The 17,100-nt window shown below is 41.9% G+C and overlaps 2 non-coding genes across 2 annotated transcripts; both read left to right on the forward strand.

The window, feature by feature from the left end:
- The first annotated feature begins 497 nt into the window (after positions 1–497).
- Positions 498–661, forward strand: LOC135036567 (U1 spliceosomal RNA). Its single transcript, XR_010231282.1, has one exon. It is a non-coding gene; the product is annotated as a U1 spliceosomal RNA (small nuclear RNA).
- Positions 662–4,739: 4,078 nt separating this feature from the next.
- Positions 4,740–4,813, forward strand: TRNAS-ACU (transfer RNA serine (anticodon ACU)). Its single transcript has one exon. It is a non-coding gene; the product is annotated as a tRNA-Ser (tRNA).
- Positions 4,814–17,100: the final 12,287 nt, after the last annotated feature.

A 17,100-nucleotide genomic window follows, 5' to 3' on the forward strand; every position in this document is an offset into this window, starting at 1 on the left:
TACTTGCCTTACAGAGCAGCTCTGGAGCTGTTACAGTGCCCAACTGCTGCAAGAAATCAGCTTGAATGCTTCAGGGGCTGGGGCATAGCCAACATGAGCCCCACACCGAAGGAGGGTGGAGGTGTTTAATGCGAACTAGGGGTCATCCAAGCGCCGCAAAAGGCCGCCATGCCCTGCACGCCCCTTTTCTCTTTTCATATGCAGACGAGGGTTGAAGCCAACTTTGACCCACTGCTTGGATGACATCACCATATGCAAATCCATCTGCTGCAGGCCTTCCCCCAGGAATGCTTGCACTAGTTGTTGCATTTGGTTTGTTGTTTGGGGGTGCTTCAGTATTAGGCAGCCTTCTGCCCTCCCATGTTCATCTAAAAATATGTGTTCTCTCTGCAGTTGTTGTCCCCAGATGAGAGTTCCCTTGTGCTGCCTCAGTTGAATCTCCTTTACTTGACAGAGATGTGCCTGAGAAGTGGCCCTCCCCAGCCCTATCCCAAATCATACTTATTTTGCATAGGAGATACCATGGTCATGAAGATTGTTCTCCCAGGGTGAGGTTCATTCATTGCATTCTGGGTATGCTGACCCCTGTGATTTCCGCAAATGTGGGAAACTCGACTGCATTATTTGTGGTAGTGGGGGACTGTGTTTGTGCTTTCTTCTGGTCAGCTCTGGTAAAAGTCAGATTTCTTTGTCTCAGATCTTCCTCTAGCCTTGTTCTTCTTTCGAGAGTTCCCTTGTGCTGCCTCAGTTGGATCTCCTTCACTTGACAGGGGGGTGTCCGAGCAGCAACCCTCCCCAGCTCTAGCCCAACTTCTACTTACCTGCCAGGTGAGATACTATTAAGTTGATTTTTGAAAGAAAACAATACTGTCAATATACTATTAAAACAAATTAAAATGGTAAAAGTTATTGTACTTTAAGTAAAAATAAAAGAGCTAAAATATCAATCCCAGTTTTGGATTACTTTAATTAACAAAAAAAATGCATATAGCAGAGGATAGTTTCAATCTGCCTACCTCTGGGTTATGGGCCCAGCATGCTTCCATTGCAGTACTCTGCTGCACATGTAAGTGCAAGAGATCCTGAAGCACTCACTCATCATGGGAAAGTACCAATGTGTTTCTTCGTTGGTTGATCTAAGAAACATCTTACAAAAACTCTCCAGATTATTGACTTTTTAAAGTTTTTCTAGGAATCGTTCTAGATGAATGCTTATTAGCCTTTGTCAGTATGCACTTTTGCAAAGTGTCTCTGTGGCGCAATCAGTTAGTGTGTTTGGCTACTAACCAAAATGTTGGTGGTTCAATCCCACCCAGGGATGTAATTGACTTTGTGATCAGGTTTTGGTAATCTTTAAGTAGACAAGTCAAAATTTCAAACCCCCTCTTATGATGTAGGGTACCTGGCCTTCTCTGATGTAATCAGAGTTAGATTTGATTAAGTGATTTTATAAAAAATAGCTAGGAAGCACAATTTAGCAGTGGGTTGCAGAGAAAAAAATATGCTGGCAGAAAAATCCAATTGAGTGATTAAATAGCTCTTCATTTTCTGGCTTTATTTTTATGCTAACAAATTTGTTCTCTGAAAAGTGTCCACAAAGCCAAGTCTCTGATGAACACCTTTGTAAGGATGGTTTTTTACCTATTACTAAATTAAACTTGCTTCATTGGAAAGGCAGCAAGATGCATCCTCATTTCAATGTCTACTGAAATAATACGGGTTGACACCAGGAAACATTAACGCCAATGCATCCTTGCTGCTTTCTCATGTGGAAGTCTGTTTAATGTGAAAACAAGGTGATATCTAATTAGCACACAGGTAAGGAATTAAGAAAATCTTTATTTAAGGGTGAAGATGTTTCTCTCAAAATCGTTGCCCCAATGCATCATTGAAATTCAAGCTGGAAAGATGATTTTAATATATCACTTGTACATTTTGTATTGCTCTTCTGGTGACAACGTAGTTTGTTTTTGTCAATTACCACTTTAATAATAGGGTAAAGAAAATTAAGTGGATTTTTGAAAGAAAACAATACTGTCAATATACTATTAAAACAAATTAAAATGGTAAAAGTCATTGTACTTTAAGTAAAAATAAAAGAGCCAAAATATCAATCCCAGTTTTGGATTACTTTAATTAACAAAAAAAAATGCATATAGCAGAAGATAGTTTCAATCTGCCTACCTCTGGGTTATGGGCCCAGCATGCTTCCATTGCAGTACTCTGCTGCACATGTAAGTGCAAGAGATCCTGAAGCACTCACTCATCATGGGAAAGTACCAATGTGTTTCTTCGTTGGTTGATTTAAGAAACATCTTACAAAAACTCTCCAGATTATTGACTTTTTAAAGTTTTTCTAGGAAACGTTCTAGATGAATGCTTATTAGCCTTTGTCAGTATGCACTTTTTGCAAAGTGTCTCTGTGGCACAATCGGTTAGTGTGTTCGGCTATTAACCAATAGGTTGGTGATTCAATCCCACCCAGGGACGTAATTGACCTTGTTATCAGATTTTGGTGATCTTTAAGTAGACAAGTCAAAATTTCAAACCCCCTCTTATGGTGTAGGGTACCTGGCCTTCTCTGATGTAATCAGAGTTAGATTTGATTAAGTGATTTTATAAAACAACAGATAGGAAGTACAATTTAGCAGTGGGTTGCAGAGAAAAAGAAAAATGCTGGCAGAAAAATCCAATTGAGTGATTAAACAGCTCTTCATTTTCTGGCTTTATTTTTATGCTAACAAATTTGGTCTCTGAAAAGGGTCCACAAAGCCAAGTCTCTGATTAACACCTTTGTAGGGATGGTTTTTCACCTATTACTAAATTAAACTTGCTTCATTGGAAAGGCAGCAAGATGCATCCTCATTTCAATGTCTACTGAAATAATACAGGTTGACACCAGGAAACATTAACGCCACTGCATCCTTGCTGCTTTCTCATGTGGAAGTCTGTTTAATGTGAAAACAAGGTGATATCTAATTAGCGCACAGGTAAGGAATTAAGAAAATATTTAAGGGTGAAGATGTTTCTCACAAAATCGTTGCCCCAATGCATCATTGAAATTCAAGCTGGAAAGATGATTTTAATATATCACTTGTACATTTTGTATTGCTCTTCTGGTGACAATGTAGTTTGTTTTTGTCAATTACCACTTTAATAACAGGGTAAAGAAAATTAAGTGGATTTTTGAAAGAAAACAATACTGTCAATATACTATTAAAACAAATTAAAATGGTAAAAGTTATTGTACTTTAAGTAAAATTAAAAGAGCTAAAATATCAATCACAGTTTTGGATTACTTAATTAAAAAAATGCATATAGCAGAGGATAGTTTCAATCTGCCTACCTCTGGGTTATGGGCCCAGCATGCTTCCATTGCAGTACTCTGCTGCACATGTAAGTGCAAGAGATCCTGAAGCACTCACTCATCATGGGAAAGTACCAATGTGTTTCTTCGTTGGTTGATTTAAGAAACATCTTACAAAAACTCTCCAGATTATTGACTTTTTAAAGTTTTTCTAGGAAACGTTCTAGATGAATGCTTATTAGCCTTTGTCAGTATGTACTTTTTGCAAAGTGTCTCTGTGGCACAATCGGTTAGTGTGTTCGGCTATTAACCAATAGGTTGGTGGTTCAATCCCACCCAGGGACGTAATTGACCTTGTTATCAGATTTTGGTGATCTTTAAGTAGACAAGTCAAAATTTCAAACCCCCTCTTATGGTGTAGGGTACCTGGCCTTCTCTGATGTAATCAGAGTTAGATTTGATTAAGTGATTTTATAAAACAACAGATAGGAAGTACAATTTAGCAGTGGGTTGCAGAGAAAAAGAAAAATGCTGGCAGAAAAATCCAATTGAGTGATTAAACAGCTCTTCATTTTCTGGCTTTATTTTTATGCTAACAAATTTGTTCTCTGAAAAGGGTCCACAAAGCCAAGTCTCTGATTAACACCTTTGTAGGGATGGTTTTTCACCTATTACTAAATTAAACTTGCTTCATTGGAAAGGCAGCAAGATGCATCCTCATTTCAATGTCTACTGAAATAATACAGGTTGACACCAGGAAACATTAACGCCACTGCATCCTTGCTGCTTTCTCATGTGAAAGTCTGTTTAATGTGAAAACAAGGTGATATCTAATTAGCGCACAGGTAAGGAATTAAGAAAATATTTAAGGGTGAAGATGTTTCTCACAAAATCGTTGCCCCAATGCATCATTGAAATTCAAGCTGGAAAGATGATTTTAATATATCACTTGTACATTTTGTATTGCTCTTCTGGTGACAATGTAGTTTGTTTTTGTCAATTACCACTTTAATAACAGGGTAAAGAAAATTAAGTGGATTTTTGAAAGAAAACAATACTGTCAATATACTATTAAAACAAATTAAAATGGTAAAAGTTATTGTACTTTAAGTAAAATTAAAAGAGCTAAAATATCAATCACAGTTTTGGATTACTTAATTAAAAAAATGCATATAGCAGAGGATAGTTTCAGTCTGCCTACCTCTGGGTTATGGGCCCAGCATGCTTCCATTGCAGTACTCTGCTGCACATGTAAGTGCAAGAGATCCTGAAGCACTCACTCATCATGGGAAAGTACCAATGTGTTTCTTCGTTGGTTGATTTAAGAAACATCTTACAAAAACTCTCCAGATTATTGACTTTTTAAAGTTTTTCTAGGAAACGTTCTAGATGAATGCTTATTAGCCTTTGTCAGTATGCACTTTAGCAAAGTGTCTCTGTGGCGCAATCAGTTAGTGTGTTTGGCTACTAACCAGAAGGTTGGTGGTTCAATCCCACCCAGGGACGTAATTGATCTTGTGATCATATTTTGGTGATCTTTAAGTAGTCAAGTCAAAATTTCAAACCCCCTCTTATGGTGTAGGGTACCTGGCCTTCTCTGATGTAATCAGAGTTAGATTTGATTAAGTGATTTTATAAAAAAAAACAGATAGGAAGTACAATTTAGCAGTGGGTTGCAGAGAAAAAGAAAAATGCTGGCAGAAAAATCCTATTGAGTGATTAAACAGCTCTTCATTTTCTGGCTTTATGTTTATGCTAACAAATTTGTTCTCTGAAAAGTGTCCACAAAGCCAAGTCTCTGATTAACACCTTTGTAGGGATGGTTTTTCACCTATTACTAAATTAAACTTGCTTCATTGGAAAGGCAGCAAGATGCATCCTCATTTCAATGTCTACTGAAATAATACAGGTTGACACCAGGAAACATTAACGCCACTGCATCCTTGCTGCTTTCTCATGTGGAAGTCTGTTTAATGTGAAAACAAGGTGATATCTAATTAGCACACAGGTAAGGAATTAAGAAAATATTTAAGGGTGAAGATGTTTCTCACAAAATCGTTGCCCCAATGCATCATTGAAATTCAAGCTGGAAAGATGATTTTAATATATCACTTGTACATTTTGTATTGCTCTTCTGGTGACAATGTAGTTTGTTTTTGTCAATTATCACTTTAATAATAGGGTAAAGAAAATTAAGTGGATTTTTGAAAGAAAACAATACTGTCAATATACTATTAAAACAAATTAAAATGGTAAAAGTTATTGTACTTTAAGTAAAATTAAAAGAGCTAAAATATCAATCCCAGTTTTGGATTACTTTAATTTAAAAAAATGCATATAGCAGAGGATAGTTTCAATCTGCCTACCTCTGGGTTATGGGCCCAGCATGCTTCCATTGCAGTACTCTGCTGCACATGTAAGTGCAAGAGATCCTGAAGCAATCACTCATCATGGGAAAGTACCAATGTGTTTCTTCGTTGGTTGATTTAAGAAACATCTTACAAAAACTCTCCAGATTATTGACTTTTTAAAGTTTTTCTAGGAAACGTTCTAGATGAATGCTTATTAGCCTTTGTCAGTATGCACTTTTGAAAAGTGTCTCTGTGGCTCAATCAGTTAGTGTGTTTGGCTACTAACCAGAAGTTTGGTGGTTCAATCCCACCCAGGGACGTAATTGACTTTGTGATCAGATTTTGGTGATTTTTAAGTAGTCAAGTCAAAATTTCAAACCCCCATATTATGGTGTAGGGTACCTGGCCTTCTCTGATGTAATCAGAGTTAGATTTGATTAAGTGATTTTATAAAAAAATTGCTAGGAGGCACAATTTAGCAGTGGGTTGCAGAGAAAAAAAATATGCTGGCAGAAAAATCCAATTGAGTGATTAAACAGCTCTTCATTTGCTGGCTTTATTTTTATGCTAACAAATTTGTTCTCTGAAAAGTGTCCACAAAGCCAAGTCTCTGATGAACACCTTTGTAAGGATGGTTTTTTACCTATTACTAAATTAAACTTGCTTCATTGGAAAGGCAGCAAGATGCATCCTCATTTCAATGTCTACTGAAATAATACGGGTTGACACCAGGAAACATTAACGCCAATGCATCCTTGCTGCTTTCTCATGTGGAAGTCTGTTTAATGTGAAAACAAGGTGATATCTAATTAGCACACAGGTAAGGAATTAAGAAAATCTTTATTTAAGGGTGAAGATGTTTCTCACAAAATCGTTGCCCCAATGCATCATTGAAATTCAAGCTGGAAAGATGATTTTTATATATCACTTGTACATTTTGTATTGCTCTTCTGGTGACAATGTAGTTTGTTTTTGTCAATTACCATTTTAATAATAGGGTAAAGAAAATTAAGTGGATTTTTGAAAGAAAACAATACTGTCAATATACTATTAAAACAAATTAAAATGGTAAAAGTTATTGTACTTTAAGTAAAAATAAAAGAGCTAACATATCAGTCCCAGTTTTGGATTACTTTAATTAACAAAAAAAATGCATATAGCAGATGATAGTTTCAATCTGCCTACCTCTGGTAATGGGCCCAGCATGCTTCCATTGCAGTACTCTGCTGCACATGTAAGTGCAAGAGATCCTGAAGCACTCACTCATCATGGGAAAGTACCAATGTGTTTCTTCGTTGGTTGATTTAAGAAAATTCTTACAAAAACTCTCCAGATTATTGACTTTTTAAAGTTTTTCTAGGAAACGTTCTAGATGAATGCTTATTAGCCTTTGTCAGTATGTACTTTTCGCAAAGTGTCTCTGTGGCGCAATAGGTTAGTGTGTTCGGCTATTAACCAAAAGGTTGGTGGTTCAATCCCACCAAGGGACGTAATTGACCTTGTTATCAGATTTTGGTGATCTTTAAGTAGACAAGTCAAAATTTCAAACCCCCTCTTATGGTGTAGGGTACCTGGCCTTCTCTGATGTAGTTAGATTTGATTAAGTGATTTTATAAAAAAACAGATAGGAAGTACAATTTAGCAGTGGGTTGCAGAGAAAAAGAAAAATGCTGGCAGAAAAATCCAATTGAGTGATTAAACAGCTTTTCATTTTCTGGCTTTATGTTTATGCTAACAAATTTGTTCTCTGAAAAGTGTCCACAAAGCCAAGTCTCTGATTAACACCTTTGTAGGGATGGTTTTTCACCTATTACTAAATTAAACTTGCTTCATTGGAAAGGCAGTAAGATGCATCCTCATTTCAATGTCTACTGAAATAATACAGGTTGACACCTGGAAACATTAACGCCACTGCATCCTTGCTGCTTTCTCATGTGGAAGTCTGTTTAATGTGAAAACAAGGTGATATCTAATTAGCACACAGGTAAGGAATTACGAAAATCTTTATTTAAGGGTGAAGATGTTTCTCACAAAATCGTTGCCCCAATGCATCATTGAAATTCAAGCTGGAAAGATGATTTTAATATATCACTTGTACATTTTGTATTGCTCTTCTAGTGACAATGTAGTTTGTTTTTGTCAATTACCATTTTAATAATAGGGTAAAGAAAATTAAGTGGATTTTTGAAAGAAAACAATACTGTCAATATACTATTAAAACAAATTAAAATGGTAAAAGTTATTGTACTTTAAGTAAAAATAAAAGAGCCAAAATATCAATCCCAGTTTTGGATTACTTTAATTTAAAAAAATGCATATAGCAGAGGATAGTTTCAATCTGCCTACCTCTGGGTTATGGGCCCAGCATGCTTCCATTGCAGTACTCTGCTGCACATGTAAGTGCAAGAGATCCTGAAGCACTCACTCATCATGGGAAAGTACCAATGTGTTTCTTCGTTGGTTGATTTAAGAAACATCTTACAAAAACTCTCCAGATTATTGACTTTTTAAAGTTTTTCTAGGAAACGTTCTAGATGAATGCTTATTAGCCTTTGTCAGTATGTACTTTTTGCAAAGTGTCTCTGTGGCGCAATCAGTTAGTGTGTTTGGCTACTAACCCAAAGGTTGGTGGTTCAATCCCACCCAGGGATGTAATTGACCTTGTGATCAGGTTTTGGTGATCTTTAAGTAGACAAGTCAAAATTTCAAACCCCCTCTTATAAGTGTGGCATATACCTGCGCTTGCTCGCGGGGTGAGGACATCTCCCTAATTGAATTCAGCGATATGAATAGAGGTTGTGCAGCAGCCACAGAAAGGGTTAATCTCTGCAGCTTGTTACTAAATTACATTGTTGCAATTTTAGCTGGGAGCTGCAATAATTACTCTAATACATAACACAGCCAACACTTCTATATTCACACAATATACTGCATGGTGAATATATAAGTGGTGCTTACTAAACAGCACCTCCTACTGCATTCCACATCACCGCTGGTCACACTCATATCAGGCCCATAATGCTGTATTGCCATAGTGGTGCTCACTACTGCCATAGTGGTGCTTACTATATAACACCAGGTGCTGTGCAGTGGTCAAAACACACTAACTGGTCCCATGCTGTTGTTGAACTAAAGGCCTATACACACGATGAGATTCTGTCTATGCTAATAGGTTTAAAAAGGTTACATAAAAGCTACTTTATGTATTTATTCATTAAAGTTTTTAAGTTGTATTTTACAACCATACAATGATATGATATATAATGTATCGTATAATCATTACATAATGTTGATGGCATTGAATTGTCTCTGCCTTGACTAGTGGCAGCAGCTTCAGCACTTGGTGGAAGTGGATCTTGATCTTTCCCTATTTTACCCTCCACCTTTTTGTTCTCCATTTTTTAATGTGTGGAATTATATGCCAGTAATATATCTGGAATTAGACGGTGGTAATGTCTGGAATTAGATACCACTAGATAGATACCAGATATCACTGTGACTGGAATGATGACATATGCACAGTGACAGGACACTACCACAGCACCCTACAGCAGCCATATGCGGCACAAGACACTGGAGTATTAGTAATGTACTGTAGTATACTGAGCACCACAAGACAATGAGCAGTGATACGGAGCACTGATGAGATTACTAGAACTGACACTGAGCAGCCAGATGCAGCACTGGACTATTAGTAATGTTCTGTAGTATACTGAGCACCACAATGCAGCACAAGACAATGAGCAGTGATACTGAGCACTGATGAGGATACTAGAACTGACACTGAGCAGCAAGATGCAGCACTGGACTATTAGTAATGTACTCTAGTATACTGAGCACCACAATGCAGCACAAGACAATGAGCAGTGATACTGAGCACTGATGAGGATACTACTGAGAACTGACACTGAGCAGGAGAGACACACTACAATTTCATCTTGCGCCTCTTTTTTTATTTATCTTTGCATCATGTGCTGTTTGGGGCTATTTTTTTAAGTGCCATCCTGTCTGACACTACAGTGCCACTCCTAGATAAGCCAGGTGTTTGTGCTGCCCCCTTGGGTCGCTTAGCTTAGTCATCCAGGGACCTTGGTGCAAATTTTAGGACTAAAAATAATATTGGGAGGTGTGAGGTGTTCAGAATAGACTGGAAAGGAGTAGAAATTATGGTTATTGAGCTTAATACTATAGGATCAAAATTACCCCCAAATTCTATGATTTTAGCTGTTTGAGGTTTTAAAAAAAAATCACCCAAATCCAAAACCCGAAAGGGTGGTTTTGCCAAAACGCGTCCGTATCCAAAACACAACTGCGGATCCGAAACCAAAACCAAAACATGAAACACGAAAAATGCCCGCTGCACATCTCTAGTTAGGGGAGAAGCATGTAGCCTTGTAGACTATGCACAGCTATATCTAGAAAAATATACGATCTAATCTTTAACCAACCAATGCAAGAAAGTATTTAATGTGAAAATACGAAACACTAGACTAATTGGAGGTGCGCCCTAAAGCAAATTACAATGTTAGGATTAGGGGGTTCGGAAAGACCTCTAGTGTATACACTACTATATACATTTTAAGATAGGAAGGTACAAATTACATATTCACATTGCATCTATGGGCTGGATTCAAATGTCCCTTTCCTCCCTCAATCGTGCCCGTCAGCAGTTATTCTAATGTTGCTGCCAACGGGTGCGACATGTTTATTTCAGCTCGCTACCCCCAGGGGAAACAAGCTGAAATGTGTGCAAAGAGACCCATTTGGGCAACCAAACGGTGTCTTTTCACGATCGCGCCCATTACTTTATTCAGGTTTAGGTGCTTTGTGCACCTAAACCAGAGTGTAATGGGCGCAATAATTGAGGGCATTTGAATTTCCCTTATATGTGTGTGTGTGATATACACACAGACACACATACTGTATTTCTTTATATAATGGACACCTCAGTTTCTATTCATTCATGTCCTGCCCCCTACTCTGTCAGACCCCTTCCCCTCTACTTTTCTGACCCCAAACGCCACTCATTCTTGTTGAGTGCTGGTGGGCCCATTCAGAATTTTGCTATGGGGCCCACAAAGGTCTAGTTACGCCACTGGGCAGGGTTATAGAGGAGGCGGTGCAAGGCATCCTGGGAACAGTCAAAGCTTTAGCCTGTTGGTGCCTTGGATCAACATCCAACTCTACACCCCGATGTTAGTGTAGTGCCTTTTGGGGTTAAGGTTTTACAGAAAGTTACAGGTTTTTTTAATTTAGTAAAATATGCCCCATTTTAAAGATAGGACATTTAAATTTGTTGCACCTGTGCAGTACATAGCAGCCTGCAGGGCATGTACAGTGGCTTCATTTGGGTGCACATACATTGCCGGCTCCTGGTCGCAAACTGAAATTATTGTGTGTAAGTGGAATTAGCGGTGTTTATGTCATACAGGGGGGTGGGGGAGGTTTGTGGTTGGTGGGGGGCACGCTGTGCGATTATTATCCTGCATCTATACATACATGCGCTAACACCTGGACATACACTGATGTACCCACACCTAATATCCATACATACACGCCCTGACACCTGGACATACACCAACATTCCCACACCTGCATCTATACATACACATGCTGACACCTGGACATACACCAACATACAAGCACCTGCATCTATATATACACGCGCTGACAAATGGACATACACCGACGTACCCACACTTGCATCTATACATACATGCACTGACATCTGGACATGCAAGCACCTGTATCTATACATACACGCGCTGACACCTGAACCTACACTGACGTTCCCACACCTGCATCTATACATACACATTCTGACACCTGGACATACACAGACGTACCCACACCTGCATCTATACATACACGCGTTGACACCTGGACGTACACTGACGTACACACACCTACATCTATATATGCATGGATGCAAATGTGGGTACGTCTGTATACGTCCAGGTGTTAGCATGCGTATGTATAGATGTTAGGTGTGGGTACATCAGTGTATGTCCAGGTGTCAGCACATGTATGTATAGATTCACATGTGAGTAAGCCGGTGTACGTCCACGTGTCAGCATGTGTAGGTATAGATGCAGGTGTGGGTACGTTGGTGTACGTTTAGGGGTCAGCGTGTTTATGATGTTGGTGTGTGTATGTCAGTGTACGTACAGATATAGGTGTGTGTATGTATGTATGTATGTATGTATGTATGTATATGTATAGAGGAAGGTGTGATACATACATATAACACATACATGATAGATACATACATATATCACACACACGATAGATAGATAGATAGATAGATAGATAGAACACATACATACAAGATAGATACATACATACATACATGATAGATACATATATACACACACATACGATAGATAGATAGATAGATCACAAACATATATGATTCATACATATATCACACACACATGATACATACATGAGAAAGACCTGGGATGGTGATGAGGCCCGGGCCCCCTGCTGATGTTGCGTTGAGGAAGGCAGTGTTCCAGGGCGGATGCCAGTCGGGGAGAGCGCCACGCAGCCCGGGAAAAATACTGCTGAGGAGCTACATCTGGAAGAGCCCCAGGGAGGGAGAGAGAGTGCCACGTTCCACATGCCCCATCCAGCGCGGCACACTCTGCAGGCCTGCACATGGGAAGGGAGGTCTCTGGCCACACAAACTCACCCTGCTGCTGAAGCCCCGCTGCTGTCCCCATCAGCGCTCTCCAGCGGGGAGCAGGGCCAGGATGAACCTCAACCTGTGAGCACTATCTTCATGATCAAGAGATCTCATATGCAAGATAAGTATGTGTTGGGATAGGGCTGGGGAGGGCGGCTGCTCGGGCACACCCTCGTCAAGTTAAGGAGATTTAACTGAGGAAGCACAAGGGAACTCTCGTCTGGGGACAACAACTGCAGGGAGACCACATCTTTTCAGATGAACATGGGAGGGCGGAAGGCTGCCTAATACTGAAGCACCCTCAGACATTAAACCATATGCAACAACTATTGCAAGCATTCCTGGGGGAAGGTCTGCAGCAGACGGATTTGCATACGGTGATGTCATCCAAGCAGTGGGCCAAAGTTGGCTGGAACCCTCATCTGTATATGAAAAGAGAAAAGGGGCATGCGGGGCATGGCGGCCTTTTGCGGCGCTTGGATAACCCCAAGTTTGCATTAAACACCCCCACCCTCCTTCGGTGTGGGGCTCATGTTGGCCATGCCCAAGCCCCTGAAGCATTCAAGCTGATTTCTTGCAGCAGCTGGGCACTGTAACAGCTTCAGAGCTGCTCTACAAGACAAGTAAAAGGGTGTGGGCCCTGCAGCACCACCGGTAGTTTGCATACACACATATATAGGACAGCATCTCTTATATGCCCCAGGGTCAATAAAATAGTATCCTTGTCTAGGCTATCCATCCCCTCAGATAAGGCATTTGTCCATGCCGCTACAGCACTACACACCCAGGTCGACGCAATTGCCGGTCTGAGTAAGGTACCTGAATGTGTATAAATCGACTTCAGGGTAATCTCCTGTTTGCGGTCAGCACACTCTTTGAGGGTAGCCGTATCCTGGGACGGGAAGGCTACCTTCTTGGATAAGCGTGTTAATGCTTTGTCCACCCTAGGGGAGGATTCCCATCGTAACCTATCCGTTGATGGGAAAGGATACGCCATAAGAATCCTTTTGGAAATCTGCAGTCTTTTATCTGGAGATTCCTAAGCTTTTTCACATAACTCGTTCAGCTCGTGTGAGGGGGGAAAGGTTACCTCAGGCTTCTTTCCCTTGTACATATGTACCCTCTTGTCAGCGACAGGGGGTTACTCTGTGATGTGCAAAACATATTTTATTGCCATAATCATAAATCGAATGGATTTTGCCAATTTTGGCTGTAACTTTGCATCATCGTAATCGACACTGGAGTCAGAATCCGTGTGGGTATCTGTGTCAACAATCTGGGATAGTGGGCGCTTATGAGACCCTGACAGTCCCTGCAACATAGGATCAGGCATGGGTTGAGACCCTGACTGTCCCAAAGCTTCTCCCTTGTCTAATCTTTTGTGCAATGAGTTTACACTAGCATTTAAAACATTCCACATATCCATCCAATCAGCTGTCGGCGGAGACACCACATTCATTTGCTCCCGCTCCTCTCTAATATAGCCTTCTTCCTCAGACATGTCAACACACGTGTACCGACACACCACACACACAGGGAATGCTTTTTCTGAAGACAGTTTCCCCACAAGGCCCTTTGGAGAGACAGAGAGAGAGTATGCCAGCACATACCCCAGCGCTATATAACCCAGGAATAAAACAGTAACTTATGCTGCATTCACACCGCAAATGCCGGGTCCTACCCGGTAAGACAAACGTGTACTTACCGGGTGGGATCCGGCATTTGCGCTCCGTTGCAGGCTTCCCGACCCGGCAATATACCGGGTCGGTTGCCATGACAACGGAGGCCGCAGCAGCAGCAGGGGCGGGGGTGAAGGCGGCGTCGGGAGATGAGCTCATCTCCAGCGCCGCCTCTCCCTATCTTGTGAATGGGAACCGTGTCGCATCGACACGGCTCCCATTCACACCGCACCTGACCCGGTAATCAACCCGGGTAAAACCCTTCTTTTTTACCGGGTTGATTTACCGGGTCAGGCGACCCGCTAAATCGCCCAGTGTGCTTTCACATCGCACACTGACCCGGTTCGACACGGCAATATGCCGTGTCGGTACCGGGTTATTTGTGCGATGTGAAAGGGGTATTAATGTTTGCCCAGTAGTGCTGCTGTATGTAATTTGCGAATTATGTGCCCCCCCCCCCCTCTTTTCAACCCTCTTGTCTAACGTGGTATAAGCAGGGTAGAGTCCGGGGAGCTTCCTCTCAGCGGTGCTGTGGAGAAAAAATGGCGCTGGTGAGTGCTGAGGGAGAAGCCCCGCCCCCTCGGAGGCGGGCTTCTGTCCCGCTTAAACTGTAAAATTGGTGGGGGCTCATACATATATACAGTGCCCAGCTGTATATATGTTATATTTTTGCGAAAGAGGTTTATATTGCTGCCCAGGGCGCCCCCCCTGCGCCCTGCACCCTTACAGTGACCGGAGTATGTGAGGTGTATGGGAGCAAAGGCGCACAGCTGCAGTGCTGTGCGTTACCTCAGTGAAGATCATGAAGTCTTCTGCCGCCTCTGAAGTCTTCTTTTCTTCTCATACTCACCCGGCTTCTATCTTCCGGCTCTGCGAGGGGGACGGCGGCTCTGGGATGGACGGCGAGGGTGAGACCCTGCGTACCAATCCCTCTGGAGCTAATGGTGTCCAGTAGCCTAAAAAGCAGGACCTTGCAACTCAGAGAGTAGGGCTGCTTCTCTCCCCTCAGTCCCTCGATGAGGGAGTCTGTTGCCAGCAGTGCTCCCTGAAAATTAAAAACCTAACAAAATACTTTCTGTCAGAAAGCTCAGGAGAGCTCCTGAAAAGCACCCAGTCTCCACTGGGCACAGTATCAAACTGAGGTCTGGAGGAGGGGCATAGAGGGAGGAGCCAGTGCACACCCAGAACTAAAGTCTTTCTTAAAGTGCCCATGTCTCCTGCGGAGCCCGTCTATCCCCATGGTCCTTACGGAGTCCCCAGCATCCTCTAGGACATTAGAGAAAATAGGATTTTAATACCTACTGGTAAATCCTTTTCTCTTAGTCCGTAGAGGATGCTGGGCACCCGTCCCAGTGCGTACTGTGTCTGCAGTTATTAAATGGCCCTTATCTCCAGAACATTTATGTGGAGACAACTTTCCTGACTTGACCATCTTCCATGGATGTTTTCCCCCTGTGTGACTGCTCCCCAGCCTCGGAGGGTTGCATCCGTGGTCCCTAGGATCCCGTCCTGGATCCCAAACCATCGCCCCTCTAGGTGGTGAGAACTGTGCAGCCACCAATGGAGTGAGATTCTGGTCTTGGAAGACAGGATTATCCTCCGGTGCATGTGTAGGTGGGATCCGGACCACTTGTCCAACAGGTCCCACTGGAACACTCTGGCATGGAACCTGCCAAACTGAATGGCCTCGTAGGCCGCAACCATCTTCCCCAACAACCGAATGCATTGATGGATTAACACTCTTGCTGGTTTCAGAATTTGTTTGACCAGACTCTGGATCTCCAGAGCCATTCCACTAGAAGAAAACCTCTTCTGTGTCCAGTATCACTCCCAAAAACAACAACCGCGTCATTAGGACCAACTGCGATTTTGGCAAGTTTAGGAGCCAACCATGTTGTTAAAGAACTGTCAGGGAGAGTAGATGTTTTGCACCAACTGGTACCTGGATCTCGCCTTTATAAGGAGATCATCCAAGTACGGGATAATTCTGACTCCTTGCTTGCGAAGGAGAACCATCATTTCCGCCATCACCCTGGTGAAAATCCTCGGAGCCGTGGACAGACCAAACGGCAACGTCTGAAATTGGTAATGACAATCCTGAATTGCAAACCTCAGGTAGCTTGATGCAGTGGCTAAATGGGAACATGTAAGTAGGCATCCTTTATGTCTACCAAAACCATGAAATCTCCTTTATCCCCTGGACTGGAGATCACTACCCTGAGAGATTCCATCTTGAAATTGAATTTCTTTAGGTAGAAAATAAGGGATTTCAGATTTAAGATTGGTCTGACTGAGCCGTCCAGCTTCGGGACCACGAAGAGGCTTGAATAAAAACCTTCTCCCTGCTGACTAAGGCTGATTTGAACAATCGGTGAGGGGGAACGTATTGAAACCCCAGTTTGTACCCTTGGGACACTATTTGTAAAACCCACGAGTCCAGGTCCGAATGAATCCAGAACTGACTGAAGAGTTTTAGACGTGCCCCCCAGTGGCGGAACTAGCGAGCAGGGGGCCCATGTGCGACAAAATGGCTTGGGCCCCCCCCCCCCCATCCCATCCAAGTCCACCCCCTCACCCCTGGAGAGGATCTGGTGAGGGGGTCCTGCTCAGGGAAGTGGATACCTAGCAACAGTGCCGTAACTAGACATTTTAGCAGTGTGTGCAAGAAACGGCATTGGAGCCCCACCCCTGCATGCAAAACAGGGGCAGTGCGCGCCTTAGGCGCGCGCAAAAATACATAGTGGCGTGGCTTCGTGGTTAAGGGGTGTGGCCACAAAATAATACCAATTCATAAAACGGTGCACAGTAGTCTCCATTATTCAAATTACGCCGCACAGTAGAACCACTACACCAGGTAGAGACCCTTTTACTAGAAATGTGCACTTGAAATTTTTCGGGTTTTGTGTTTTGGTTTTGGGTTCGGTTCCGCGGCCGTGTTTTGGGTTCGACCGCGTTTTGGCAAAACCTCACCGAATTTTTTTTGTCGGATTCGGGTGTGTTTTGGATTCGGGTGTTTTTTTTTCAAAAAACACTAAAAAACAGCTTAAATCATAGAATTTGGGGGTCATTTTGATC

The sequence above is a fragment of the Pseudophryne corroboree genome, unplaced genomic scaffold (genome assembly GCF_028390025.1).
Source record: "Pseudophryne corroboree isolate aPseCor3 unplaced genomic scaffold, aPseCor3.hap2 scaffold_650, whole genome shotgun sequence".
In the NCBI taxonomy this organism is placed as follows: domain Eukaryota; kingdom Metazoa; phylum Chordata; class Amphibia; order Anura; family Myobatrachidae; genus Pseudophryne; species Pseudophryne corroboree.